This window comes from Kogia breviceps, chromosome 2 (assembly GCF_026419965.1).
Source record: "Kogia breviceps isolate mKogBre1 chromosome 2, mKogBre1 haplotype 1, whole genome shotgun sequence".
NCBI lineage: Eukaryota > Metazoa > Chordata > Mammalia > Artiodactyla > Physeteridae > Kogia > Kogia breviceps.
The window spans coordinates 85,252,891-85,280,865 of NC_081311.1; the positions used below are offsets into that span (position 1 = coordinate 85,252,891).

The 27,975-nt window shown below is 42.4% G+C and overlaps 1 long non-coding RNA gene across 3 annotated transcripts; it reads right to left on the minus strand.

Annotated features, from left to right (window-relative positions):
• Positions 1-131: 131 nt before the first annotated feature.
• Positions 132-27,960, minus strand: LOC136793576 (uncharacterized). Of its 3 annotated transcripts, none has more exons than XR_010839046.1 (4): positions 27,844-27,960; positions 25,896-25,972; positions 12,990-13,203; positions 132-411 (listed from the first exon to the last, which is right to left on the minus strand). It is a non-coding gene; the product is annotated as an uncharacterized lncRNA (long non-coding RNA). The 3 variants fall into 3 exon arrangements; XR_010839047.1 differs by lacking the exon at positions 132-411 and adding an exon at positions 449-2,161; XR_010839045.1 differs by lacking the exon at positions 132-411 and having other exon boundaries at positions 8,544-13,203; positions 27,844-27,958.
• Positions 27,961-27,975: the final 15 nt, after the last annotated feature.

Sequence of the window (27,975 nt, forward strand, 5' to 3'; positions counted from 1 at the left end):
AATTACAGTTTGGCTCACACATCTGTTCATTGAAGTTACAATGTTCTCAATTTCTGTCACTGATCCTGCAGAGTGGGCCCCAACAAGGGTCCTCTGCCCCGTGTCATTAGAGCCAAGAGAACGAGACTGAGTTTGGTTCAGAAGCAAAGGAAACTTTATATTCTGATCAGAGAACGGGGAGAGGTGAGAGCGTGCGCTCCCCCAAGGGCTGTGGGCGGGGCTGCTGTGTAGGGATACAGGCAGCGTCAGCTGGACGGAAGGGGCGGAGCTCTCGAGGGCCGGGTTGGCTGGAGCTCAGGCTCCATGTCGCGGAGTCTGCATGGGGCCCCGCGAGCTGAGGTGTCGGCCCAGCCATTTTGCACCACGAAATAGGTTCTGAAGTGCCGGGTGTGGGACCTCTGCATGTGAAACCTAGGAGCAAGTGAAATTAGACAAAACACAAAGGAATAAAGGTTAGACTTTATTTTATTGCCCAGATTCTATTTTTATCTCCCAGGATTTTTTTCATGGGTTCTGCCGGTGACAAACCCCTCCTCTGCCTTTTGTCCCATTCCTCATTGTTGGGGCGCTGAGGGTGCAGACCCCGCTTCTGTGTAACTGCTTCGTGCTGAGTTGGGAGGCCTCATACCCGGGGGGAGGGGCAGAACTTCTCCCCAGCAGCCTCCAGGTGAGGTTGACTGTCCCCAGGGCTCCTCCCTCACTGCTCGTCCGCCTGAGCCCCAGCATTTGAAGTGTTATAGATTCTAGTGACCTTTAAGGGTGCAGGAAAGAGATGCGCAGAGACGCTGGGGGGGCCGGTTTTACTCCGCCCACATTTGTTCGGCCACCTTAGGCAGACGGTTTCTGCCAGCCTAGATGATCTGACCGGTAGTCTGCGCTTTCTTCAATTAGGCCCCTGAATTAACGTACAAACAGCACCAGGTGTCAGAACCCTGCCTGCTCAACTCCCACACAGTCCAGGGCCGGTGGTGATCCAGACCCATGACGGCCACTGAGTCAACGGCCTTTTCAAGTAGCCAGGAGTGCAGCCGGTCTCATCGGCCGCCGCCGTCACCGCGGTGTCTGTAGGCGTTTCTATGGTGACAGCGTTATTTACGGTCCCCCCTCCAAGCTTATGAGCTCCGCTCTGGGTGCAGTAAGTCCTTCAAGCAGTAGTCTGCTCTTTTGGGTCACGCTCTTGTTGTTTTCTGAGAGAAGATCCACGTCAAGTGATGGTCACACGGGTCATCATGGGGACCCGTTGCCCCCAGTTGTCCCTCTGGAGGTTGGAGTTGGAGGGCTTCCTCACTCGAGGTCAGTGTGCCCACAGAGCGACCCCTGCAACTTCAGGGCATGGTGGGTGGTTAGGATCACCGCGTGTGGTCCTTTTCCCTTAGGAGGGAGCTGGCCTTGCAGGCTGCGGATTTCCAGGTTTTTAGATACCCCCAGTATCCTGGCCGGATGGGGCGGCGGGCCAAGCCCTTGGTGACCGTACTTTCTCCTACCTGGAGGGCATTCTTGCATTGTTCCCTTTCAAGTGGTCCCAGGTTTTGCACTAGTACTCTAAGGGCAATTCATCTTCGACCGGGAATGTAAAGGTCAAAGGGTTTAGCTAAATTAGGGAGTTCCAGGGCAAGGGTCTGAATTGACTGCTCTTTCCATTCTTGAAAGGCCGCTTCTGGATTCTATTCAAAAGGATCATCATCTTTTCCTTTCAGTGTTTCATATAGAGGCCCAGCTATTAGACTGTAGCTAGGGATCCAGATGCAGCAAACCCCGACCTCCCCAGGAACCCTTAAGCTGTCTTCTAGTTTTAGAAGGGGTAAGGCTGCAAATGACTTCTTCCCTTTCCTGGGATGGGCTTCTCCGACCTTCTGTGAGAATGAAGCCCGGGCAGGTCACCTTAGTCTGTGATATTTGAGCCTTTGTCTTGGACACCTTCTATCCTTTATTGGCTAGGTAGTTCAGAGGCCTCCTTAGTAGGGCTGGCGATCAGAATGTCGTCTGCATATTGAAGGAGGGTTCCCTTCTCCAGAGTTAGATCTTTGAGGTTTTAGTTAAGTTTCCCCAAAGGTGGTGCGGGAAGTTTTGAACGCTTGGGGCAGGACGGCCCCAGCAGTACTGTCTTCCTTGTATGTTGAGTCCTGCCAGTCACAAGCCAAAATTTCTGTGACTTCTGGGACTAATGGAATACAGAAGAAAGCATCATGTAAGTCTCATACAGAATACCATGTCCTGGTGGATGGTAGAATGACCAGCAGGGTGTAGGAATTAGGAACTATTGGATGCATATCCTCAGTGGCTTCACTGACTGTCCCGACATCTTTACCAGTTCCCCAGCAGCCCACAGGGCTCTCGTGGTCAGGCCCCTCGCAGGATATACAGCTCACTTGGGCAGGTACCCAGCAGCCCACGGCGCTCTCGTGGTCAGGCCCCTCCCAGGGTATGGAGCTCACCTGGGCAGGTACCCAGCAGCCCACGGGGCTCTCGTGGTCAGGGCCCTCCCAGGATATGGAGCTCACCTGGGCAGGTACCCCAGCAGGGCCAGGCACACAGGAACCGTACACATAGCCCTCACTGCAGAGCACCCCCAGCCCACCTGTTGGTCAGAGCACCTCAGAGCAGGACTTGAACTAACAGCACCACCAACAGGTCTGTGACCCTGGGCTTCACTCTGTGTGGCCTCCTTCCGCCTGGTCTTCCAGAGGCTTCCACTGCACCCGGGGCACCAGGCCTCTGTCTCCACCCACCACCCATCCTCTCCCTGACTCCTGGGTTCCTCTCATTAGGAGAGGGTCTTCCTGAAGTTGTCTCCCACTCATGGACCAGATAAAATGATTAGAAAACAAGCCAGGGCTGCAGCCCCTTGTCTATCCTGACCCTCAGGATGCCACACCTGTTCCTTGGACCTGGCCAGTGCAGCAAGGCCCATTTTCTGCAACTGTGAGCCCCTGAGGGGCGAGGAGTGGCTGACCTGGGCAGCCTGACCCGGCCGGCCAGCCCTCCCCATGTGTGCCTGGGCTGAGGTCAATATAAACACCACTCCAGGCAGCAAGAGCCCCTGCAGCTGTGCCTGACGCCATATTCTCTGCCCCGTCAGCAGTCTCAGGGCTGGGCTGGTGGGAGGGAGTAGGGCCCACGGCTCTGTGCGTGGCCCGGTGTGAGTGGGGCTCTGCTGGACTTTCTGCAGGAGTTGCCGTGCTGCCACCTGCTAAAGAAGAGGATGTGTCACCCATACCTGCCGCTGGAATTTCTCCCCAGGCAGAGGTGAGGAAGGAAAAAAGCAGTGGGGGCCGGGACCGGAGGGGTACGTCAGGCAGGGAAATGGAAAGCTTCCAGAAGAGCACCCGGGGCCAGGACCATCCTGGCTGGCCTGCAGGCCCCAAGTCGGCCTGCGTGCTGTGGCTGGTGTGGCTCCACGGCCCTTCCTCTAGGCTTTCAAGTCCTTGCACACATTCAGGTGTTTTACCTGGTAAGAGTGGGTACAGTTCAGCAGCAGCTGGCCTGGGGCTCAGCTCACGTTTACTCAGAGATGCCTCCTCAGGGTCCCCCAGCTTTGCAGTGAGGACGTTCCTTGCGGGGGGGCTGCTGGCTGCATGGGAGACGATTCCCCACCTCTGACCAACTTCAGAATTGTTTACTACTGGAGCAAGTGCCCTGGTAGGGTTTTCCTCTGTATGACTGTTGGGTTCTGTTTTTTTTTTTTTCTTTTTTGGTTCAGACTAGGTTTTATTCCTTTTTTTGTATTTATAGATATAAGCATGGAAATAATTCATACATATAAATACGTCTATGTGAAGGAAATAACTTTTTTCTGTTTTATTTTTTTAAATATTTATTTTTTTAATTAAAAAAAAATTTTTTTTTATACAGCAGGTTCTTATTGGTTATCTATTTTATACATGTAAGTGTGTATATGTCAATCCCAGTCTCCCAATTCATCCCACCACCACAACCCCACTACTTTCCCCCCTTGGTGTCCATACGCTTGTTCTCTACATTTGTGTCTATTTCTGCCTTGCAAACCAGTTCATCTGTACCATTTTTCTAGGTTCCACATGTATGTGTTAATATACGATATTTGTTTTTCTCCTTCTGACTTACTTCACTCTGTGTGACAGTCTGTAGATCTATCCACATCTCTACAAATGACCCAAATTCATTCCTTTTATGGGTGAGTAATATTCCATTTTATATATGTACCACATCTTTATCCATTCGTCTGTCTATGGGCATTTAGGTTGCTTTCATGACCTGGCTATTATAAATAGTGCTGCAATGAACATTGTGGTGAATGTGTCTTTTTGAATTATGGTTTTCTCTGGGTATATGCCCAATAGTGGGATTGCTGGGTCATATGGTAATTCTATTTTTAGATTTCTAAGGAACCTCCATACTGTTCTCCATAGTGACTGTATCAATTTACATTCCCACAAATAGTGCAAGAGGGTTCCCTTTTCTCCACACCCTCTCCAGCATTTGTTGTTTGTAGATTTTCTGATGATACCCATTCTAACTGGTGTGAGGTGATACCTCATTGTAGTTTTGGTTTATATTTCTCTAATAATTAGTGATGTTAAGCAGCTCTTCATGTGCTTCTTGGCCAACTGTATGTCTTCTTGGGACAAATGTCTATTTAGGTCATCTGCCCATTTTTGGATTGGGTTGTTTGTTTTTTTACTGTTGAGCTGCATGAGCTGTTTATATATATTGGAGATTAATCCTTTATCCATTGATTCATTTGTAAATACTTTCTCCCATTCTGAGGGTTGTCTTTTCGTCTTGTTTGTAGTTTCCTTTGCTTTGCAATAACTTTTAGGTTTCATTCAGTCCCATTTGTTTATTTTTGTTTTTTATTCCATTACTCTAGGAGGTGGATCAAAAAAGATCTTGCTGTGATTTATGTCAAAGAGTATTCTTCCTATGTTTTCCTCTAAGAATTTTATAGTGTCTGGTCTTACATTTCAGTCTCTAATGCATTTTGAGTTTATTTTTGTGTATGGTGTTAGGGAGTGTTCTAATTTCATTCTGTTACATGTAGCTGGCAAGTTTTCCCAGCACCACCTATTGAAGAGACTGTCTTTTCTCCATTGTATATCCTTGCCTCCTTTGTCATAGATTAGTGGACCATAGGTGTGTAGGTTTATCTCTGGGCTTTCTTTATTTTTTTATTTTACATCTTTATTGGAGTATAATTGCTTTATAATTGTGTGTTAGTTTCTGCTGTATAAAAAAGTGAATCAGCTATACATATACATATAATACCATATCCCCTCCCTCTTGCACATTCCTCTCACCCCCTTATCCCACCCCTTTAGGTGGTCACAAAGTCCTGAGCTGATCTCCCTATGGTATGTGGCTACTTCCCAGTAGCTATCGATTTTACATTTCATAGTGTATATATATCCATGCCACTCTCTCACTTTGTCCCAGCGTTCCCTTCCCCCTCCCCGTGTCATCAAGTCCTTTCTCTACGTCTGTGTCCTTAATCCTTTCCTGCCCCTAGTTTCTTCATAAACTTTTTTTTAGATTCCATATTTATGTGTTAGCATACGGTATTTGTTTTTCTCTTTCTGACTTACTTCACTCTGTAGGACAGACTCTAGATCCATCCACCTCACTACAAATAACTGTTTCGTTTCTTTTTATGGCTGAGTAATATTCCATTGTATATATGTGCCACATCTTCTTTATCCATTCATCTGTCGATGGACACTTCGGTTGCTTCCATGTCCTGGCTATTGTAAATAGAGCTACAATGCACATTGTGGTACCTGACTCTTTTTGAATTATGGTTTCCTCAGTGTAAATGCCCAGTAGTGGGATTGCTGGGTCATATGGTAGTTCTATTTTTAGTTTTTAAGGAACCTCTGTACAGTTCTCCCTAGTGGCTCTATCAATTTACATTCCCACCAACAGTGCAACAGGGTTCCCTTTTCTCCAATAAATGCCTCTCCAGCATTTATTGTTTGCAGATTTTTGATGATGGCCATTCTGACTTGTGTGAGGTGATTCCTCACTGTAGTTTTGATTTGCATTTCTCTAATGATTAGTTATGTTCAGCATCCTTTCATGTGTTTGTTGGCAACCTGTATATCTTCTTTGGAGAAATGTCTATTTAGGTCTTCTGCCCATTTTTGGATTGGGTTTTTTGTTTTTGTGGTATTGAGCTATAAGAGCTGCTTGTAAATTTTGGACATTAATCCTTTGTCATTTGCTTCATTTGAAAATATTCTCTACCATTCTGAGGATTGTCTTTTCGTCTTGTTTATATTCTTCCTTGCTGTGCAAAAGATTTTAAGTTTCATTAGGTCCCATTTTTTAATTTTTGTTTTTATTTCCATTTCTCTAGGAGGTTGGTCAAAAAGGATCTTGCTGTGATTTAAGTCATAGAGTGTTCTGCTTATGTTTTCCTCTAAGAGTTTTACAGTGTCTGGTCTTACATTTAGGTCTCTAATCCATTTTGAGTTTATTTTTGTGTATGATGTTAGGGAGTGTTCTAATTTCATTCTTTTACATGTAGCTGTCAAGTTTTCCCAGCATCACTTATTGAAGAGACTGTCTTTTCTCCATTGTATATCCTTGCCTCCTTTGTCAAAGATTAGTTAACCATAGGTACGTGGGTTTATCTCTGGGCTTTCTGTCCTGTTCTTTTGATCTATATTTCTGGTTTTGTGCCAGTACCATATTGTCTTGATTACTTTAGCTTTGTAGTATAGTCTGAAGTCAGGACATCTGATTCCTCCAGCTCTTTTTTTTTTTTCCCCTCAAGACTGCTTTGGCTATCCAGGGTCTTTTGTATCTCCCTATAAATTTTAAGATTTTTTTGTTCTAGTTCTGTAGAAAATGCCACCGGTAATTTGATAGGGATTGCATTGAATCTGTAGATTGCTTTGGGTAGTACAGTCATTTTCACAATATTGATTCTTCTAATCCAAGAACATTGTATGTCTCCATCTGGTTATATTATATTTGATTTCTTTCACCAGTGTCTTACAGTTTTCTGAGTACAGGGCTTTTACTTCCTTAGGTAGGTTTATTCCTAGGTATTTTATTCTTTTTGTTACAATGGTAATGGGATATTTTCCTTAATTTCTCTTTCTGATCTTTCACTGTTAGAGTATAGGAATGAAAGAGATTTCTGTGCATTAATTGTGTATCCTGCAACTTTAGCAAATTCATTGATTAGCTCTAGTAGTTTTCTGATGGAATCTTTAGGATTCTCTATCTATGGTATCATGTCATCTGCAAACAGTGACAATTTTACTTCTTTTCCAATTTGTATTCCTTCTATTTTTTTCTTCTCTGCTGTGGCTAGAACTTGCAAAACTATGTTTAATAATAGTGGTGACAGTGGACATCCTCATCTTGTTCCTGATATTAGGGGAAATGCTTTCAGTTGTTCAACATTGAGAATGATGTTTGCTGTGGGTTTGCCATATATGGCCTTTATTATGTTGAGGTAGGTTCCCTCTATGCCCACTTTCTGGAGAGTTTTTATCATAAATGGGTGTTGAATTTTCTCAAACGCTTTTCCTGCATCTATTGAGATGATCATATGGTTTTTATTCTAAAATTTGTTAATATGGTGTATCACATTGATCGATTTGTGTATATTGAAGAATCCTTGCATCCCTGGGATAAACCCCACTTAATCATGGTGTATGATCCTTTTAATGTGTTGTTTGATTCTGTTTCCTAATATTTTGTTGAGGATATTTACATCTATATTCATCAGTGATATGCATTTATAATTTTCTTTTTTTATAGTATTTTTGTCTGGTTTTGGTATTAGGGTGATGGTGGCATTATAGAATGAGTTTGGGAGTGTTCCTTCCCCTGCAATTTTTTTGAAGAGTTTGAGAAGTTTGGGTGTTAGCTCTTCTCTAAATGTTTGATAGAATTCACCTGTAATGCCCTCTAGTTCTGGGCTTTTGTTTGTTGGAAGATTTTTAATCACAGTTTCAATTTCATTACTTATGATTGGTCTGTTCATATTTTATATTTCTTCCTGGTTCTGTCTTGGAAGGTTATACCTTCCTAAGAATTTGTCCATTTCCTCTGGGTTGTCCATTTTATTGGCATAGTGTTGCTTGTAGTAGTCTCTTATGATGGTTTGTATTTCTGCAGTGTATGTTGTAACTTCTCCTTTTTCATTTCTAATTTTATTGATTTGAGTCCTCCCCCTCTTTTTCTTGAGTCTGGCTAAAGGTTTATCATTTTTGTTTATCTTCTCAAAGAACCAGCTTCATTTTTATTGATCTTTGCTATTGTTTTCTTTGTTTCTATTTCATTTATTTCTGCTCCAATCTTTATTATTTCTTTACTTCTACTAACCTTAGGGTTTGTTCTTCTTTCTCTAGTTCCTCTAGGTGTAAGGTTAGATTGTTTGAGATTTTTCTTGTTTCTTGAGGTAGGCTTGTATTGCTATAAACTTCCCTCTTAGAAGTGCTTTTGCTGCATCCCATAGGTTTTTGGATCATCGTGTTTTTGTTGCCATTTGTCTCTAGGTAGTTTTTGATTTCCTCTTATTTCTTCAGTGATCTCTTTGTTATTTAGTAACGTATTGTTTAGCCTCCATGTGTTTGTGTTTTTTACGTTTTTCTCCCTGTAATTGATTTCTAATCTCATAGCATTGTGGTCAGAACAGCTGCTTGATATGATTTCAGTTTTCTTAAATTTACTGAGGCTTTATTTGTGACCCAATATGTCATCTATCCTGGAGAATGTTCCATGTGCTGTTGAGAACATGTAATCTGCTGTTTTTGGATGGAATGTCCTATAAATATCAATTAAATCTACCGGTCTATTGTGTCATTTAAAGCTTGTGTTTCCTTATTAATTTTCTGTCTGGATGATCTCCATTGGTGTAAGTGAGGTGTTAAAGTCCCCTGCTACTATTGTATTACTGCTGATTTCCTCTTTCATAGCTGTTAGCAGTTGCCTTATGTATTGAGGTGCTCCTATGTTGGGTACATATATATTTATAATTGTCATATCTTCTTCTTGGGTTGATCCCTTGATCATGATGTAGTGTCTTTCCTCATCTCTTGTAACATTCTTTATTTTAAAGTCTATTTTATCTGATATGAGTATTGCTACTCCAGCTTTCTTTTGATTTTCATTTGCGTGGAATATGTTTTTCCATCCCTTCACTTTCATTCCGTATGTGTCCCTAGGTCTGAAATGGGTCTCTTGTAGGCAGCAGATATATGAGTCTTGTTTTTGCATCCATTCAGCAGTCTGTGTCTTTTGGTGGAGCATTTAATCCATTCACTTTAAGGTAATTATCGATATATATATTCCTGATACTATTTTATTAATCGTTATGGGTTTGTCTTGGTGAGTCCTTTTCTTCTCTTGTGTTTCCCACTTAGAGAAGTTCCTTTAGCCTTTGTTGTAGAGCTGGGTTCGTGGTGCCGAATTCTCTTAGCTTTTGCTTCTCTGTAAAGCTTTTGATTTCTCTGTGAAATCTGAATGAGATCCTTGCTGGGTGGAGTACTCTTGGTTGTAGGTTCTTCCCTTTCATCACTTTAAATTTAACATGCCACTCTCTTCTGGCTTCTAGAGTTTCTGCTGAGAAATCAGCTGTTAACCTTATGGGAGTTCCCTTGTATGTTATTTGTCATTTTCCCCTTGTTGCTTTCAATCATTTTTCTTTGTCTTTAATTTTTGTCAGTTTGATTACTTTGTGTTTCAGCATTTTTCTCCTTTGGTTTATCCTCCCTGGGACTCTCTGCTCTTCCTGGACTTGGGTGGCTATTTCTTTTCCCATGTTAGGGAAGTTTTCAACTATAATCTCTTCAGATATTTTCTCGGGTCCTTTCTCTCTCTGTTCTCCTTCTGGGACCCCTATAATGCAAATGTTGTTGTGTTTAATGTTGTCCCAGAGGTCTCTTAAGGTGTCTTCATTTATTTTCATTCTTTTTCTTTATTCTGTTCCACAGCAGTGATTTTCACCTTTCTGTCTTCCAGGTCACTTATCCGTTCTTCTGCCACAGTTATTCTGCTACTGATCCCTTCTAGTGTATTTTTTAGTTAAGTTATTGTATTGTTCATCTCTGTTTGTTTGTTCTTTAATTCTTCTAGGTGCTTGTTCCTTAATTCTTCCCGGTCTTTGTTAAGCATTTCTTGCATCTTCTCGATCTTTGCCTCCATACTTTTTCCAAGGTCATGGATCATCTTCACTATCATTATTCCAAATTCTTTTTCTGGAAGGTTGCCTATTTCCACCTCATTTCGTTTTTTGTCTGGGGTTTTATCTTGTTCCTTGATCTGGTATAAAGTCCTCTGCCTTTTCATTTTGTCTATCTTTCTGTGAATGTGGTTTTCCTTCCACAGGCTGCAGAACTGTAGTTCTTCTTGCTTCTGCTGTCTGCCCTCCAGTGGATGAGTCTATCTTAGAGGCTTGTGCAAGCTTGTGATGGGAGGGACTGGTGGTGGGTAGAGCTGGATGTTGCTCTGGTGGGCAGAACTCAATAAAACTTTAATCCACTTGTCTGCTGATGCATGGGGCTGGGTTCCCTCCCTGTTGGTTGTTTGGCCTGAGGTGACCTAGCACTGGAGCCTACCTATAGCTCTGGGTGGGGCTAAAGACTTACTCTGGGAAGGCTCATGCCAAGGAGTATTTCCCAGAACTTCTACTGCCAGTGTCGTTGTCCCCATGCCCCTCCTCTGCAGGAGACCCTCTAAAACCAGCATGTAGGTCTGGTCAGTCTCCTATGGGGTCACTGCTCCTTCCCCTGGGTCCTGATGTGCACACTACTATTGTGTGCCCTCCAAGGGTGGAGTCTCTGTTGAGACTCTTGAGTCTCTGAGTGGAGTTGAGACTCGGAGACTCTGAGTGGAGTTGCACAGACTCTCGGTCCTGTGAAGCTTCTATACTTTGTGATTCTAGAAATCCTATAGGAGATGGTCCATAGCAGGTGAAGCTAATGTTGTCAGTAGAGATGGTGAAGCCAAAGATCTGCAGTTCCGACTAGAGATGCCAATGTACATACAGGACAAAATCATCTCGTGTGAATGTAGTTCAGGCTCGTTTAAGATGAATGCAGTCATGTTAATGCCTAACATATTCTATCCTGTGCCTCCCCTGAGGGACCCCCTCCTCAGTTCCTGAGGCTCCTGTAAGTCATGTACAGGGGAATGGAGAGTGGGCTCTGTCCAGTCTGAGCCCTGAGTTACCCTGTGTGTATCTTAGGATACTTTGTATTTCTGTGGTGTCTGTGGTAACATCATCTGTTTCATTTCTGATTTATTTGGGCCCTCTCTTTTTAAAAAACATACTACTGTTTCTTTTATTATTTACAGAAGTTTAATAAGTGTTTGATCTACTACCCTTACTCTATGTATACTTTTTGCAGTGAGATTTTTACTTTTGTTTGTTTTCTTGTTACTATCAATAATTAGTGAGACTTCTTTTAAGCTACCTTCAACATTGCTTATAAAGCTGCTTTATTAGTGATGACAGAGCCTTAATGGAAGTCGTGTTCTGGTTGTAAATTAAAATGCAATGTGCCAGCAAAAAGCCCCTTAAGTTTATGTCTCATTACTTCTTGTTCTTTTTTAAATTTAATTTTTATTTTTTATCAGAGCAAATTTGATTAAAATGTTTTGTTTGTTCTAGGTGTGCAAGATGTGGTTCTTTTACACATATACATATATCTATACTACTTCGGATCATTTTCTCATGTAGGTTATGACACAATGTTGAGTAGTCTTCTCTTGGTATTCCGCAGGGCTTTGGTGATTATACATTTCACATTTGTTTGTATATCTCTGTTAATCCCAATATCTTAACGTATCCAATCCTCACACCTTTCCATTTGGTGAACCATAAGTTTGTTTAATGAATCTGTGATTGCCTTTCTCTGTGGAAATATCTTCATTGGTATCAATTTTTAGCTAACAACTATAAGTGATATTATAGGATAATTGTCTTTTGCTGTCTAACTTAGTACAATTTGCCTGATTACCTCTAGAATCATCTACAGTGTTGAAAATGGCATTTTTTCATTTTTTGTTTCCTAGCTAATATTCCATCTGTACATGTATCAGTTCTTCTTTGTCCACTCAACTCTTGATGTACTTTTTGGTTGCCTCCATGTCTTGCCTATTGTAATACTGCTGCAATGCACATTTGCCTGCCTGTGTCTTTCCAATTCTGTCTTCTTATGTTATAGGCCCAGGAGTGGGCTTCCTGTATCATATGGTAGCTCAGTGTTTACCTTTTAAAGGCACCACCATTCTGTTATCATTAGTGGCTCTTTCCAGGTTATATCTCACTTAAAGTTGAGGGTATGCATTTCTCCAAAACACCTTCAGCATTTATTGTTTGTAGTTTTCTTGCTGATGGTTATTCTGAGTGGTGTGAGCTGATACCTCTTTGTGGTTGAATTTGCATGTGTCTCATAATTCGTTGAAATTGAGCTTCAAGGCATGTCCTTTTTCTTTTTCAAACTGTGATTTCAGCTTAGTTCTTCAAAGTGTTTTCTTAAAGTATGTGTCACATTTTGAAATTTTTTGGACATTACCTCCCTCAAGACATATTGAGGGCAGGTTTCATTTACAACCCTGCAGTACTTGTTCATATGAAGTGACCATTAGCACAGGCTTTAAAGCTGCTTTTGCAGGTAACGGCCAGAGGGCAGCAGCCTTTCTATGTTCCCCACACTGGTACTAGGGAAACAGACCTTCTGGCCAGTGGTGTTCCATGGTTATAAATTAGAATGGAATGTGCCTGGATAAACCCACAAATGCTGATGTCTCCTTACTTTTGTTTGTTTCTTAAATTTAATTATATTTTTTATTGTAGTAATATTCCATTGTGTACACAGACCACTTCTTGGTGCATTCCTCTGTTGATGGACATTTTCATTGCTTCCAAGTGTTGGCTATGTTAAATGTTGCTGGAGTGCAGGATTGCCAGCCTGTGACTTTTTGAATCTCATTTTCTCAGGTGATAGGCCCAGCAGTGGGTATGCTTCATTAACTGGTAGCTCAATGTTTACCTTTTCAAAGCACCTCCATTGTGTTTTCATCAGTGGCTCTTACCACGTCCCCTTTAGAACCGAGGTACCTCCGCAATCTCTTCAGCATTTATTGTTTGCAGCATTTCTGCTGAAGGCCATTCTGACTGGTGTGAGCTGATAGGCTTTTGTAATTTGGGTTTGCACATCTATCAAAATTCCTAAAATTCATCATTTTTCCACGACTTTTTCTTTTCTGTTAAAAAAAAGAAAAAAGTGTGAGTACAACATACCTCTTGAAATTGTCTTCTTGGAAGGTTGCCCTCTTTTGAATTTTTGTTTGATTTTCGACCCCAGGATCTTTTTGGAGGGCAGGAGTAATTTACTGGCCTGCAAGTTTGGTGAATATTTAGTGACCATTAGCACTGGGTTTAAAGCTGCTGTTGTGGGAAACGGCCCCAAGGAGGCAGCATTTTTCCATTCCCAAATCTGGGCCCTAGGGCAGCAGAGCCTTTCTGGACTTCGAGTTCATAGCTTGTAAATTAGAATGGAATGTGCCAGGAGAAACCCCCATAAGTTTATGTCTCATTACTTCTTGGATTTTTAAAAATTTTTAAATTGGGGTAATGATTAGAATATTGTTTGTCCTAATGTACACAATCTGGTTCATTTGTACATTATATATGTCTATTCATGTACAGATCCTCTTCCCATGTAAAATTTTACAGAGTGTTCCATAGACTTCCCTTGCTATATGGTCGGTCTCTTTGATATATGTATAAAATATGTATTGGTATACGTATAGTAACACTAATCTTAATTTATCCATTCCCCCCACCTTTCCGTTTAGATAAGCGTAGTTGTTTTCTAAGTCTGTGAGTGTCTTTCTCTGTGGAAATATGTTCATTTGTGTCAGTTATTAGATAACGCCTATAAGTGATATCATAGGATAGGTGTCTTTCGCTTTCTCACTTTCTACCATTTGTGTGATTACTTCTGGAATCATCTGTGGTGCTGCAAATGGCATTGTTTCCTTTTTTTTCCTTGGCTAATATTCCATCTGTACATGTACCAGTTCTTCTTTGTCCACTGATCTGTTGATGGACGTTTTGGTTGCTTCCATGTCTTGGCTATTGTAATACTGCTGCAGTGCAGATTTGCCTGCCTGGGTCTTTCCAATTCTGTCTTCTTAGGTTATAGGCCCAGAGGTGGGGCTGCTGGATCATATAGTAGCTCAATGTTTACCTTTTAAAGGCACCTCCATTGTGTTCCCATTAGTGGCTCTTACCAGGTTATGTCCCACTTCAAATTGAGGGTATGGATTTTTCCACAACCCCATCAGCACTGATTGTTTGTAGTTTTTTTACTGCTGGTTATTCTGAGTGGTGTGAGCTGATACCATTTTGTGGTTGCATTTGCATGTGTCTCATAAGTCCATGAAATTGAGCTTTCGGCATGTCCTTTTATTTTTCAAGCTGTTATTACAGCTTACTTCTTCAAATTGTTTTCTTGAAGTATGTGCCACATTTTGAAATTTTTTGGCCTTTACTTGCGTCAAGACATTCTGAGGAAAAAAAAAAAAAATCAGGGCTTCCCTGGTGGTGCAGTGGTTGAGAGTCCGCCTGCCGATGCAAGGCACACGGGTTCGTGCCCCAGTCCAGGAAGATCCCACATGCCACGGAGTGGCTAGGCCCGTGAGCCATGGCCGCTGAGCCTGCGCATTCGGAGCCTGTGCTCCGCAACAGGAGAGGCCACAACAGTGAGAGGCCCACGTACCGCAAACAAACATTTTGAGGGCAGGTTTCATTTACAGCCCTGCAGTACTTGTGCATATGAAGTGACCATTAGCACAGATTTTAAAGCTGCTGTTGCAGGTAACAGCCAGAGGGCGACAGCATTTCTGCCTTCCCCACCCTGGTACACAGGGAAACAGACCTTCCTGCCAGTGGTGTGCCTCGGTTATAAATTAGACTGGACTGTGCTCTGATAAACCCCCAAAAGCTTCTATCTCCTTACATTTGTTTGTTTTTTAAATTTAATTTATGTTTTTATTGGAGTAATATTCCATTGTGTACATGGACCTCTTCTTTGTGCATTCCTCTGTTGACAGACATTTTCGTTGCTTCTAAGTTTTGGCTATGCTAAATATTGCTGGAGTGCCGGATTGCCAGCCTGTGACTTTCTGATTCTCATTTTCTCAGGTGATAGGCACAGCAGTGGGTATGCTTCATTAACTGGTAGCTCAATGTTTACCTTTTCAAAGCACCTCCATTGTGTTTTCATTAGTGGCTCTTAGCACGTCCCACTTAGCACTGAGGGAACGCATTTCTCCACAACCCCTTCAACCGTTATTGTTTGCAGAATTTTTGCTTATGGCCTTTCTGACTGGTGTGAGCTGATAGGTTTTTGTAATTTGGATTTGCATGTCTTTAATAATTCCTAATGTTCAGCATTTTTCCAAACCTTTCTCTTTTCTTTAAAAAAAAAGAAAAAAAGTGTGAGTACAATATACCTCTTGAAATTGTCTTCTTGGAAGGTTGCCCTCTTTTGAATTTTGTGGTCGATTTTCAACCCCAGGGTTTTTTGAGAGCAGGTGTCATTTACATGCCTGCAATGATTGTGAATATTTAGTGACCATTAGCACTGGGTTTAAAGCTGCTGTTGTGGGAAACGGCCACAAGGCGGCAGCATTTCTCCATTCCCAAAACTTGTTACTAGGGCAGCAGAGCCTTTCTGGAAGTCTTGTTCCTAGGTTGTAAATTAGAATGGAATGTGCCAGGAAAAAGCCCCTGAAGTTTATGTCTCATTACTTCTTCGTTTTTTTTTTAATTTACTTTTTAAAATTGGGGTAATAATTAGAATATTTTTTGTATGTGTACACATTCCGTTTCATTTGTACATTATATATATCTCTTCATGTAGAGATCAACTTCCCATGTAAATTATTACAGAGTGTTCTGTACACCTCCATTTCTATATGGTCAGTCTTTTTGATATATGTATTTAATATGTATTTGTATATGTATGCTCACTGTAATCTTAATTTATCCATTGCTTCCACGTTTTCCTTTACATAAGCATAGTTTGTCTTCTAACTCTGTTTTTCTCTGTGAAAATATGTTCATTTGTGTCAGTTGTTAGATAACAACTATAAGTGATATCACAGTATATTTTTCTTTTGCTTTCTGACTTACCTCATGTTCTGTGATTACATCTAGGCTTATCTACGGTGCTGCAAAGAGCAGTGTTTCATTGTTTTCCATGGCAAAAATTCCATTGTGTACCCCGACCACTTCTTCTTTGTCTATTCATGTTGATGGGCATTTTGGTTGCTTCCTTATCTTGCCTATTGTGAATATTGCTGCAGTGCAGCTTTGCCAGCCTGTGCCTTCTCGATTCTGGTCTTCTCAGATGATAGGCCCAGCTGTGGGCCTGCTGGATCAAATGGTAGCTCAATTTTTACTTTTAAACACATCTCCGGGCTTCCCTGGTGGCGCAGTGGTTGAGAATCCGCCTGCCGATGCAGGGGACACGGGTTCGTGCCCTGGTCCGGGAAGATCCCACATGCCGCGGAGCAACTAAGCCCGTGAGCCATGGCTGCTGGGCCTGCGCGTCCGGAGCCTGTGCTCCGCAACGGGAGAGGCCACAGCAGTGAGAGGCCCGCATACCGCAAAAAAAAAAAAAAAAAAAAAAAAAAAAAAAAAAAAAAACACATCTCCTTTCTGTTTTCATTATTGGCTCTTACCACTTTACGTCTCACCAGCCGCTACAGGGCACACAGTTCTCTAAAACCCCTTCAGCATTTATTGTTTGTAGACATTTTGCTGATGGTCATTCGACTGGTGTGAGTTGAAACCTTTTGTAGATTAGATTTGCATTAGTCTAATAATTCCTGATGTTTAGCTTATATCCATTTTCCTTTTTTTAAAAGAGTAAAACTTACCCCCTTTTTAAAGAAAATGAGTAAATCTTACCCCTGATTTTCTTGAAAAATTTGATATGTGTTGAATTTTTTGATCATTCCCTACCTCAGGACATGTTTTGAGGGCAGGTGACCTTTACAGCCCTGAGTCCTTGTGAATATTAAGTGACCATTAGCTGTGGGGTTAAAGCTGCTCTTGCGTTAAATGGCCACAAGGCGGCAGCATTTCTACATTTCCAACTCTGGGTACTTGGGCAACAGAGCCTTCCTGGAAATCGTGTCAGTAGGCTGAAAATTAGAGTGGAATGTGCCAAGGCAATCCCCCAACAGCTTAAATCTCCTTACCTCTTGTTTGTTTCTTAAATTTATTTTTATTAGAGCAAATTCGATACAAATGTTCTGTTTGTTCTAGGTGTACAAAATCTGGTTCATTATATATATGTATATATTGATCTTTGGTTCCTTTCCCATGTAGGTTATTACAGAGTGTTGAGTAGACCTCTGTTGGTATTCCCTAGGTTTTGGTGATTTATATTTTTCATATGTATTAGTATAGATCTCTTAACCCACATATCCTAATTTATACATTCCTCACACCTTTCCATTTGGTTAAACATATTTTTTTTTTGTTTTTTTCATCCATGAGGGTCCTTCTCTTGGAAATAAGTTCATGTGTATCAATTTTTAGGTAAAACCTAAAAGTGATATCATAGGATATGTCTTTCAGTTTCCTTGTTACTTCAAGTTGTGTGATTATCTCTAGCTCCTTCTATGGTGTTGCAAATGGCACTGTTTCATTCTTTTCCGTGGCTAATATTCCATTGTGTACAAGGAACACTTCTTCTTTGTGCATTCATCTGTTATGGACATTTCAGTTGTTTTCAGCTCTTGGCTATGGTAAATATGGGTGCAGTGCCGGACTGCCAGCCAGTGTCTTTTTGATTTTGGTCTTCTCAAGTGACACTCCCAGCAGTGGGCCTTCCATATCATATGGTAGCTCAATTTTTACCTTATGTTCTCACTACTGGCTGTTACCAGTTTACATCCCACCAGCAGCTAGAGGGCACACAATTCTCTAATACCCGTTCAGCATTTATCGTTTGTAGATTTTTTGGTGATGATCATTCTGTTGTGAGGTGAACGTTTTTGTAGATTGGATTTGCATGTCTTTATTAATTCATGATGTTGAGCATTTTTCCATGCCCGCTGCTGGAGTTATCACCTGAGAAGATGAGAATCAAAAAGACACAGGTTGGCAATCCTGCACTCCAGTAATATTCACCATAACCAACATTTGGAAGCAACGAAAATGTGCATCACCAGAGGAATGCACAAAGAAGATGTGGTCCATGTACACAATGGAATATTACTCCAATAAAAAATAAAAATTAAATTTCAAAAATGAACATAAGTAGGGAGACATAAGCTTTTGAGTATTTATCCAGGCACATTCCACTCTAATTTATGACCGAGGAACACCACTGGCAGGAAGGTCTGTTTCCCTAGTTACCAGAGTGGGGAACGAAGAAATGCTGCTGCCCTCTGGCCGTTAACGGCAAGAGCAGCTTTAAAACCTGTGCTAAAGGTGACTTTATATGCACAACTACTGCAATGCTGTAAATGAAACCTGCCCTCAAAATGTCTTGAGGGAGGTACTGGCCAAAAACTTTCAAAATATGGCACATGCTTCAAGAAAACAATTTGAAGAGGTAAGCTGTATTCAGAGTTTGAAAAATAAAAAGACATTCCTGAAAGCTCAATTTCAAGGGATTATGAGACTCATGCAAATACAACCACAAAGAGGTATCAGCTCACATCAGTCAAAATAACCATCAGCAAAAAAACTACGAACGATCAATGCAGAAGGGGTTGTGGAGAAAGGTATACCCTCAATTTGAAGTGGGACATAACCTGGTAAGAGCCACTAATGCGAACAGAATGGAGATGTCTTTAAATGGTAAACATTGAGCTACCATATGATCCAGCAGGCCCACTCCTGGACCTATAACCTAAGAAGAGAGAATTGGAAAGACCCAGGCAGGGAAATCTGCATTGCACAATATTACAATAGCCAAGATATGGAAGCAACCAAAAAGTCCATCAACAGATGGGTGGACAAAGAAGAACTGGTACATTTACAGATGCAATATTAGTTATGTGAAAAATGAAACAATGCCATTTGCAGCACCACAGGTGAGTCTAGAACTAATCACGCAACTTGTAGTAAGTGAGAAACCGAATGACACATATCCTATCATATCACTTATAGGTGTTACCTAAAAATTGATACCAATGAAAATATTTCCACAGAGAAAGGCAATCACAGATTCATTAAACAAACTTATGGTTCACCAAATGGAAAGGTGTGAGGATTAGATACATTAGGATATTGGAGTTAACAGAGATATACAAACACATGTGAAATATATAATCACCAAAGCCCTGCGGAATACCAAGAGAAGACTACTCAACATTGTGTCATAACCTACATAGGAAAAGGATCCGAAGAAGAATAGATATATGTATATGTGTTAAACGACCACATCTTGCACACCTAGCACAAACAAAACATTGTAATCAAATTTGCTGTGATGAAAAATAAAAATTAAATTTAAAAAAACGAACAAGTAATGAGACATAAACTTAAGGGGCTTTTTCCTGGCACATTCCATTCTAATTTACAACCTAGGAACAAGACTTCCTGAAACGCTCTGCTGCCCTAGCAACCAGATTTGAGAATGGAGAAATGCTGCCGCCTTGTGGCCGTTTCCCACAACAGCAGCTTTAAACCCAGCGTTAATGGTCACGTAATATTCAAAATAATTGCAGGCCTGTAAATGACACCTGACGTCAAAAAACAATCCTGGCATGGTAAGTCGACCAGAAAATTCAAAAGACATCAACATTTCAAGAAGACAATTTCCACAGGCATATTTTATGTACACTTTGTCTTTTTGTTGTTGTTTAAAAAAAGAGGCATGGAAAAATGCTCAACATCAGGAATTAATAAAGCCATGCAAATCCAATCTACAGAAACGTTCACCTCACAGCCGTCAGAATGATCATCAGAAAAAGTTTACAAACAATAAATGCTGGAGGGGTTTCAGAGAACTGTGTACCCTTTAGCTGCTGGGGGGACGTAAACTGGTAACAGCCAGTAGTGAGAACAGAATGGATGTTCGTTTAAACATAAAAATTGAGATTCTATGTGATCTTGTAGGCCCTTTGATGGGCCTATCACCGGAGCAGAGCAGAATCAAAAAGACACAGCCTGGCAATCCTGCACCGCAGGAACATTTACCATAGCCAAGACGTGGAAGAAACCGAAATGTAAATCAACAGAACAACGCACAAAGAAGAAGTCCATGTGCGCAATGGCATATTAGCCATGAAAAAGAAAGAGTGCTGTTTGCACCACCATAGAAGGACCTAAAGATCATCACCCAACGTGAAGTAAGAAAGATACCAAAACACAGATATCCTATGACATCACTTCTAGGTGTTACCTACAAATTGATACCCAAGAACTTATTTCCAAGAGAGGGACACGCTTGGATTAAGAAAACAAAATTATGTTTAACCAAATGGAAAGGTGTAAGGAATGGATGAATTAGGATATGGTGCTTTATAGACATGTACTAATATATATGAAATATATAATCACAAAATACCTACGGAATACCAAGAGAGGTTTACTCAACACTCTATAATAACCTACACGGGAAATGATCCAAAGATGAATAGACAGATATACTGATATGATGAACCAGATTCTGTACACCTAGGAGAAACAATATTTTTTATCAAATTTGCTCTGATAATTAATAAAAATTAAATTAAAAAACAAGAAGTAGGAGATATAAGTTCTTGGAGGTTTGCCCTGGCACATTCCACTCTAATGTGCAGCCTACTAACACGATTTCCAGGAAAGCTGTGTTGCCCAAGAGCCCAGAGTCGGAAATGTAGAAATGCTGCAGCCTTGTGGCCATTTGCCACAAGAGCGGCGTTAAGCCCACAGCTAATGGTCACTTAACATTCACAATGACTCAGGGCTGTAAAGGACACCTGCCTGAACAAATTATGCTGAGGTAGGGAATGGACAAAAAAATTCAAAACAGGCAAATTTTTCAAGAAGATAGTATGAAGAGGTAAGTTTGACTTACTCTCTGTTAAAATAAAGGAAAATGGATAAAAGCTCTACCTCAGGAATTATTAGACTCATGCAATCTAATATACAAAAAGGTTTCAACTCATATCAGTCGACTGACCATCAGCAAAAAGTCTACAAACAATAAATGCTGAAGGGGTTTTAGAGAACTGTGTACCCTCTAGCTGCTGGTGAGATGTAAAGTGGTAACAGCCAATAATGAGAACAGAAAGGAGCTGCGTTTAAAAGTAAAAATTGAGGTACCTTTCAATCCAGCACGTGCACCACTGAGAGTCTCACATGAGAATACAAGCATTGAGAAGACACAGGCTGCAAAACTGCACTGCAGACGTATTCACAATAGCCAAGACAGTGAAGCAACCAAAATGGCCATCAACATGTGAAAGGATAAAGAAGTGGTCCATGTACACAATGGAATATTAGCCATGGAAAACAAGGAAACACTGCTCTTTGAGGCACCACAGGCGAGCCTGAAGATTATCACAAAACATGAGGTAAGTCGGAAAGCAAAATACCTATATACTATGATATCACTTATAGGCGTTATCTATTAACTGACACAAATGAACATATTTCCACAGAGAACTCTAGACACAGACTTAGAAAGCAAACTATGCTCATCTAAAAGGAAAGGTGGGGGGAATGGATAAATTAAGATTAGTGTCACTATATGTGTACAAATACATATTATATACATATATCAAAAAGACCGACCATATAGCAAGGGAGGTCTATGGAACACTATGTAATATTTTACCTGGGAAGAGGATCTGTACATGAATAGACATATATAATGTACAAATAACAGATTGTGTACACCTTGGACCAACAATATTCTAATCATTACCCCGATTAACGAACGCCCTGGCAGTGCCTTTTGTGTGAATGCAGCCACATTAAAAAGAAATCATCCTCGTGAATCAAGATTTTACTCTACTAGTCAGTCTCCCAAGGCAACAGAAATAAAAGCAAAAATAATGGGACCTGATCAAACTTACAAACTTTTGTACTGCAAAGGAAACCATAAACAAAATGAAAAGACAACCTACTGGCTGGGAGAAAATATTTGCAAATGATGCAACTGACAAGGGCTTAATTTCCAATATACAAACAGCTCACACAATTCAGTAATAAAAAACCAAACAACCCAAATGAAAACTGGGCAGATCAAGACATTTCTTCAAAGACATACAGATGGCCAATAGGCACATGAAAAGATGATCAACATTGCTAATTATTAGAGAAATGCAAATCAAAACTACAATGAGGTATCACCTCATACCATTCAGAATGGTATCATTACCCCGATTAAAAAAATAAAACTAACAAGTAGTAATGAGATATAAACTTATGGGCTTTTCTTCTGGCACATTCCATTCTAATATACAAGCTAGGAACACGACGTCCAGAAAGTCTCTGCGGCCCTAGTACCCGGATGGGGGAATGGAGAAATGCTGCCTCCTTGTGGCCATTTCACACAACAGCAGCTTTAAAGCCACTGCTCTTCTCAGAGCTACTAACTTTTTACTCCTCAGCCTACTCCGGCCTGGCCTCCCCCTCTGCCACTGTCCCAAACTGGGCTTCCCTGGTGGCACAGTGGTTGAGAATCCGCCTGCCGATGCAGGGGACACGGGTTCGTGCCCTGGTCCGGGAAGATCCCACATGCCGCGGAGCAGCTGGGACCGTGAGCCATGGCCGCTGAGCCTGCAGGTCTGGAGCCTGTGCTCCGCGACGGGAGAGGCCACAGCAGTGAGAGGCCCGCGTACCGGGAAAAAAAAAAAAAAAAAAGTCACCAATTACCTCGACGTTGCTCAATCTACGAGACCCCGACCTGTCTGTCCTCAATCTTGTTTTGCTAGCAGCACACGGCATGGTTGAGCCTTCCCTCTTCCTTGATCTCTCTCCTCCCTGGGTTTGTCGACCGCACACTCTCCCACTTTTTCTCCCTACCCTTGCCTTTCAGTCTCTTTTGCTGGTTTCACCTCCTCCCCTCAATGTTGAGGTTGCTCCTTAGTCGTGGCCCCTCTTCCCTTCTAATTTCACACATCCTCCCTCACAAATTTATTCACTCCTATGGTTTAAAATATTGGCCATGATCATCTCCAAAGGCATCCCAACCTCACACCAACTGCTCAAAACACATCTCCACTCGGATGTCTTAAGTGCATCTTCTACTCAACATGTAGAAAACAAAGCCTGGATCTTCCCTCCTGAGCCTTGTCCTCTGTCTCCAATTATTTATTCAACAGACACTTACTGAGCCCCTAAGATATGCCAAGCACTTGTAGGCATTAGACATAAAATGGTGAGGGAGGAGGGAAAGGTTCAGTAGAACAGAGGGATGTAGAAAGGGAACTTACAAATATGTGTGAAATTAAAACTGTGTATGGTGCTATGAAGGAGCAGTTACATAAGGCTGTGGGAGTCTGTGTCAGCAGGGAAGAGACTGATGGGTTTGAGGAGGGCCTCCCTTAAGAAATAATCTTTGGGGACTTCCCTGGTGGCGCAGTGGTTCAGAATCCACCTGCCAGCACTATTTACAATAGCCAGGACATGGAAGCAACCTAAGTGTCCATCGACAGACAAATAGACAAAGAAGATATGGCACATATATATAATGGAGTATTACTCTGCCATAAATAGAAATGAAACTGAATTATTTGTAGTGAGGTGGATAGACCTAGAGTCTGTCACACAGAGTGAAGTAAGTCAGAAAAAGAAAAACAAATACCGCATGTTAACACATATATATGGAATCTTAAAAAATAAAGGTTCAGATGAACCTACGGGCAGGGCAGGAAGAAAGACGCAGATGTAGAGAATGGACTTCAGGACACGGGGAGGGGGAAGGGTAAGCTGGGACGAAGTAAGAGAGTAGCATTGACGTATATACACTACCAAATGTAAAATAGCTAGCTACTGGGAAGCAGCTGCAAAGCACAGGGAGATCAGCTCAGCGCTTTGCGACCACCTAGAGGGGTGGGATAGGGAGGGTGGGAGGGAGGGAGACGCAAGAGGGAGGGTATATGGGGATATACGTATGCATACAACTGATTCACTTTGTTATACAGCAGAAACTAACACACCATTGTAAAGAAATTATACTCCAACAAAGATGTTTAAAAAAAAGAATCCGCCTGCCAATGCAGGGGACACGGGTTTGCTCCCTGGTCCGGGAAGATCCCACATGCCGCGGAGCAACTAAGCCCGCAAGCCACCACTACCGAGCCCATGCTCCACAACTACTGAGGCCCGCGCGCATAGAGAGCGTGCTCCGCAACATAAGAAGCCACTGCACTGAGAAGCCCGTGAACCGCCATGAAGAGTAGCCCCTGGTCGCCACAACTACAGAAAGCTCATGCGCGGCAAAGAAGACCCAACGCAACCAAAAATAAATAAATTAATTAAAACTTATATTTAAAAAAAGAAAGAAAAAAATCTCTGCTGGGAATTCCCCGGTGGTCCAGCGGTTAGGACCCTGTGCCTCCAGTTCAGGGGGCCTGGGTTCAATCCCTGGTTGGGGAACTAAGATCCTGCAAGCTGGCATTGCAGCCCAAATAAAAATGAAATAAAATAAAATATAATAAAATAAAACAAGAAAGAATCTCTGATTCAAGTTCTAAAGGGTGAGAAGGTGTTTTTCAGGCCAATATCTGGGAAGAAAATTTTTCCCATTTCACTAAGTAGCACCTCCATTTACCCAATTACACATCCTTAACGCACATTCCCCACATCTAATTCTTCACTAACACCTACCCACCTCCAAGCCATCACTAACCTTCCAAATATGACTCTAACCTGCCTGCTTTACTCCAACTCCAAGGCCACCACTGTGCACAAAGCCAGTCTCCTAATGAGTCTCCCCAAATCTACTCCTGCCCCCTCCTATCCATTCTCTTACAATAGCCAGCATGGTGTCTTAAAAAGGCATCTCTGCTAACACCAGTTCTCTATTTATACCCTGCAATGGCTTCCCACCAAGTTTAGGATAAATCCCAAACAGATAATGGACTGGAGGTTGAAAGACAAGACGGAGGCAGGGTGTTAGGTTAGAAAGAGGGATAAAGGGTCTAGGCAAACAGCGAAAACGGCTGAAAAGAAAATGATCAGCACTTGTACAACAGTTCTGACGCAGGCAGGACAATGCAGGAATAGTGAAGGAATACCAATAGCCACTTTTTATTTCTGCAATGCCTTTGCAATACCCAAAGTGCTTCATTTATAACTGTGATTCTCAAACCTAGCTGTACATTAGAATCATCTGGAGAGATTTTACAAACTACCAATGGCCAGGCCTTACCCCAAGCCAATTAATTCAGAATATACAGTTCACTAGGGCAGGAATTTTGTCTGTTTCGTTCACTGTCCTGGCACATACATGATGCTCAGAAAATATTTCCTGAATGAATAAATGAATGAAGGAGTGTACCACTATCACCTGAGATCCAAGGAAGAATTCTTTTCAAACCTTAGGGAGTTGCCAGGCAACGTCAGTTACCATGGCAGCCCTGGGAAAAACATTACCAAGTGACACTAACACTCCCAGGAGCCGACACTGGTTTCCACAATAAGTAAACCTTTCTCATTTCTGAAGTACCATACTGTGAAATATGCATCTCAGTAACAACTAGAGGTATGTCTGCTGTGAGCAGGAGGAAAAGAGAAGGGCCTTACACAGTATCTAAAGCAATGACAAGAAGAAACTAGGGGCCATGGGCAGAGACAGACAGGCTCTGACAGGCTCCAATCCCTATGACAGTCTGAGGTGATCACATGGTAAGGGCTCGAGCACGAGAAAGCAGCCACTAACCAGTTACCCTGTCTCAAATATTAGGAGAAAGTCAATGCAAACACATACCTTTGTATTATTCTTTTCCGATAACTCTTTCAGTGTATCCCTTCCGGCTTTGTGCAAAGCGATTCTTTGTTTTGTACCTGAAAAATGAGTGGCACATGTAAATGGATGAAACATGTCAGAGCAGACCTCCAAGGAGCTCTGCAGCTCACGAACGAGGAGCTCCGAGGTCTGGGAAAGAATCGTAAAAGTAGTGTAGAATCACAATATCTTAGAGCATCCTTTATATCAGCCCCCCCTCTATCATATCACCAATCAGTGGGCATCAGCCTATACAGGAACTCTTGAACTCTGCAGTGACAGAAAACCCAGCACTCTCTAGACAGATCTAGGCATTGCTTGTTGCTACAGCAGTCTATATCAAATTCAGCATCTGACTCCCTGTCACACATCAGTCCCACTCTGCCTTCTGGAATGGTACACCCCAGGGCACACCTCATCTCTTTTCCATCTGGCACATTTCCCAAACACATGAGGACAATTTTGTTCTTCCTAAAGTTCTCTGCTCCCACGTCACCCTCCTAAATCACTCCTTCCTGTGTTTATGACTTTCAGGAGCCCCCAGGGTTTTCTCATCCCAAGGACATGACAAGCATTGGCATCAGTGTTCCTGCTACAGATTCTGGGAAAGGGGCGGGGCCGCACAACAGTCTGGCAAATGTGACTGACTACCTGAAGTGAGAGGACATGTGACAACCTCAGCCTCTCTTCAGTCCTCAGCCTCTATCCAAGGTTTCTCCATAGCTCACTACTGACATTTTGGGCCAGACAATTCTTTTGGGGTGGTGGGGAGGGCTGTCCTGTGCCTTGTACGATATGTAGTAGCATCCTGGCCTCTACCCACTAGATGCCTGCAGCACCTCCCTCAGGATGTGACAAAGAAAAATGTCTCCAGTCATTGTCAAATGTCCTGGGGGAAGGGTGAGGGCAAAATCACCCTCACTCAAGAGCCACTCCTCTATCCAATGACGGTTCACCCATGAGTACTCAAAACTCTCTCCTCTGCTGGCTTAACAGGTAACTCTCCAGAAAGTCTATCATGTATCAAAATGCTATTTGAAATTTAATAGTATTTATCTCTATAACGGTATCTGATGAAAGGAAAACTCTTTCTCCAGATCTTAAGAACCTCCCAGGTGGTTAATCCACATTTACCTTATCTCCTACCCCAGGCACTGGAAATTACAGAAATGATCTGACACCCATTCTCGGGATCCGTTCAAGAAGTACCAGTAGTGTAAGGCTTTTTGGCAACCTGAACAACTGAATTCAAGTAGAATATTCTGCCTGACCATGGCTCTGTGAGACAAGCCACAAACCTGTACCAGGACCCTCCTCGCTGCTATTTACGGAATTGAGGTATCTGACTGGAAAGCCGGTGGAGGTGAGCTAGCCAAGAAAGCAGTGGCTTCAGGATGAGAAGTTGGAAAGGGTGACAAGGGAGGGCAGAATGAACCTCAGCTGAAAAGAAAGGGGAAAAGTACCAAGCGATGAGTTCTCTTGACTGAAAAGAAGATACGCTGAAGGCCATCCGCTTGCCCTCGGGGCCCTCAGCTCTCTGGGGAGCTCTAAGGCAAGGGTGAGCCTGGATCTACGACTCCGGACTCCTGGTCTCGGCCCCCAGGCCTGACCATTCACTCAGACTCTCAATAAATACTTGTATTCAAAGACCTTACACGGGGACCACAACTGGGAAAACATCGCCTCACCCTCCTAAGTTACAGGGGGAGACCCGAACTGGCCAAGCCATGACAGGAGCTGTGAGGGTGACAAAAGAGCATTGCAGGCATCGGACATCGGATCGCCACAAGCCCTCTGCCCTCCTTCCTGCCTCCTAATGCCAGGGCCCTATCGCCGCGTATCGCCGGACCCCGGTCCTGCCTCCATCGCGCACCCTTCCCCAAGGTTGGCCGGGGCCTGCAGTCACCATCCCCTCTTCGGACCTACCAACCTCGCCACTGCTGAGCTCTACAGATACCGCTCCTTCCACACACTTCGCCAATTCTGCTGGCCTTACTGAGCCGTGCCAGCCACCGTCCGCGAGGCCTTGGCGCGCCCGTGACGTCACTGTCGTGCGCCTCTC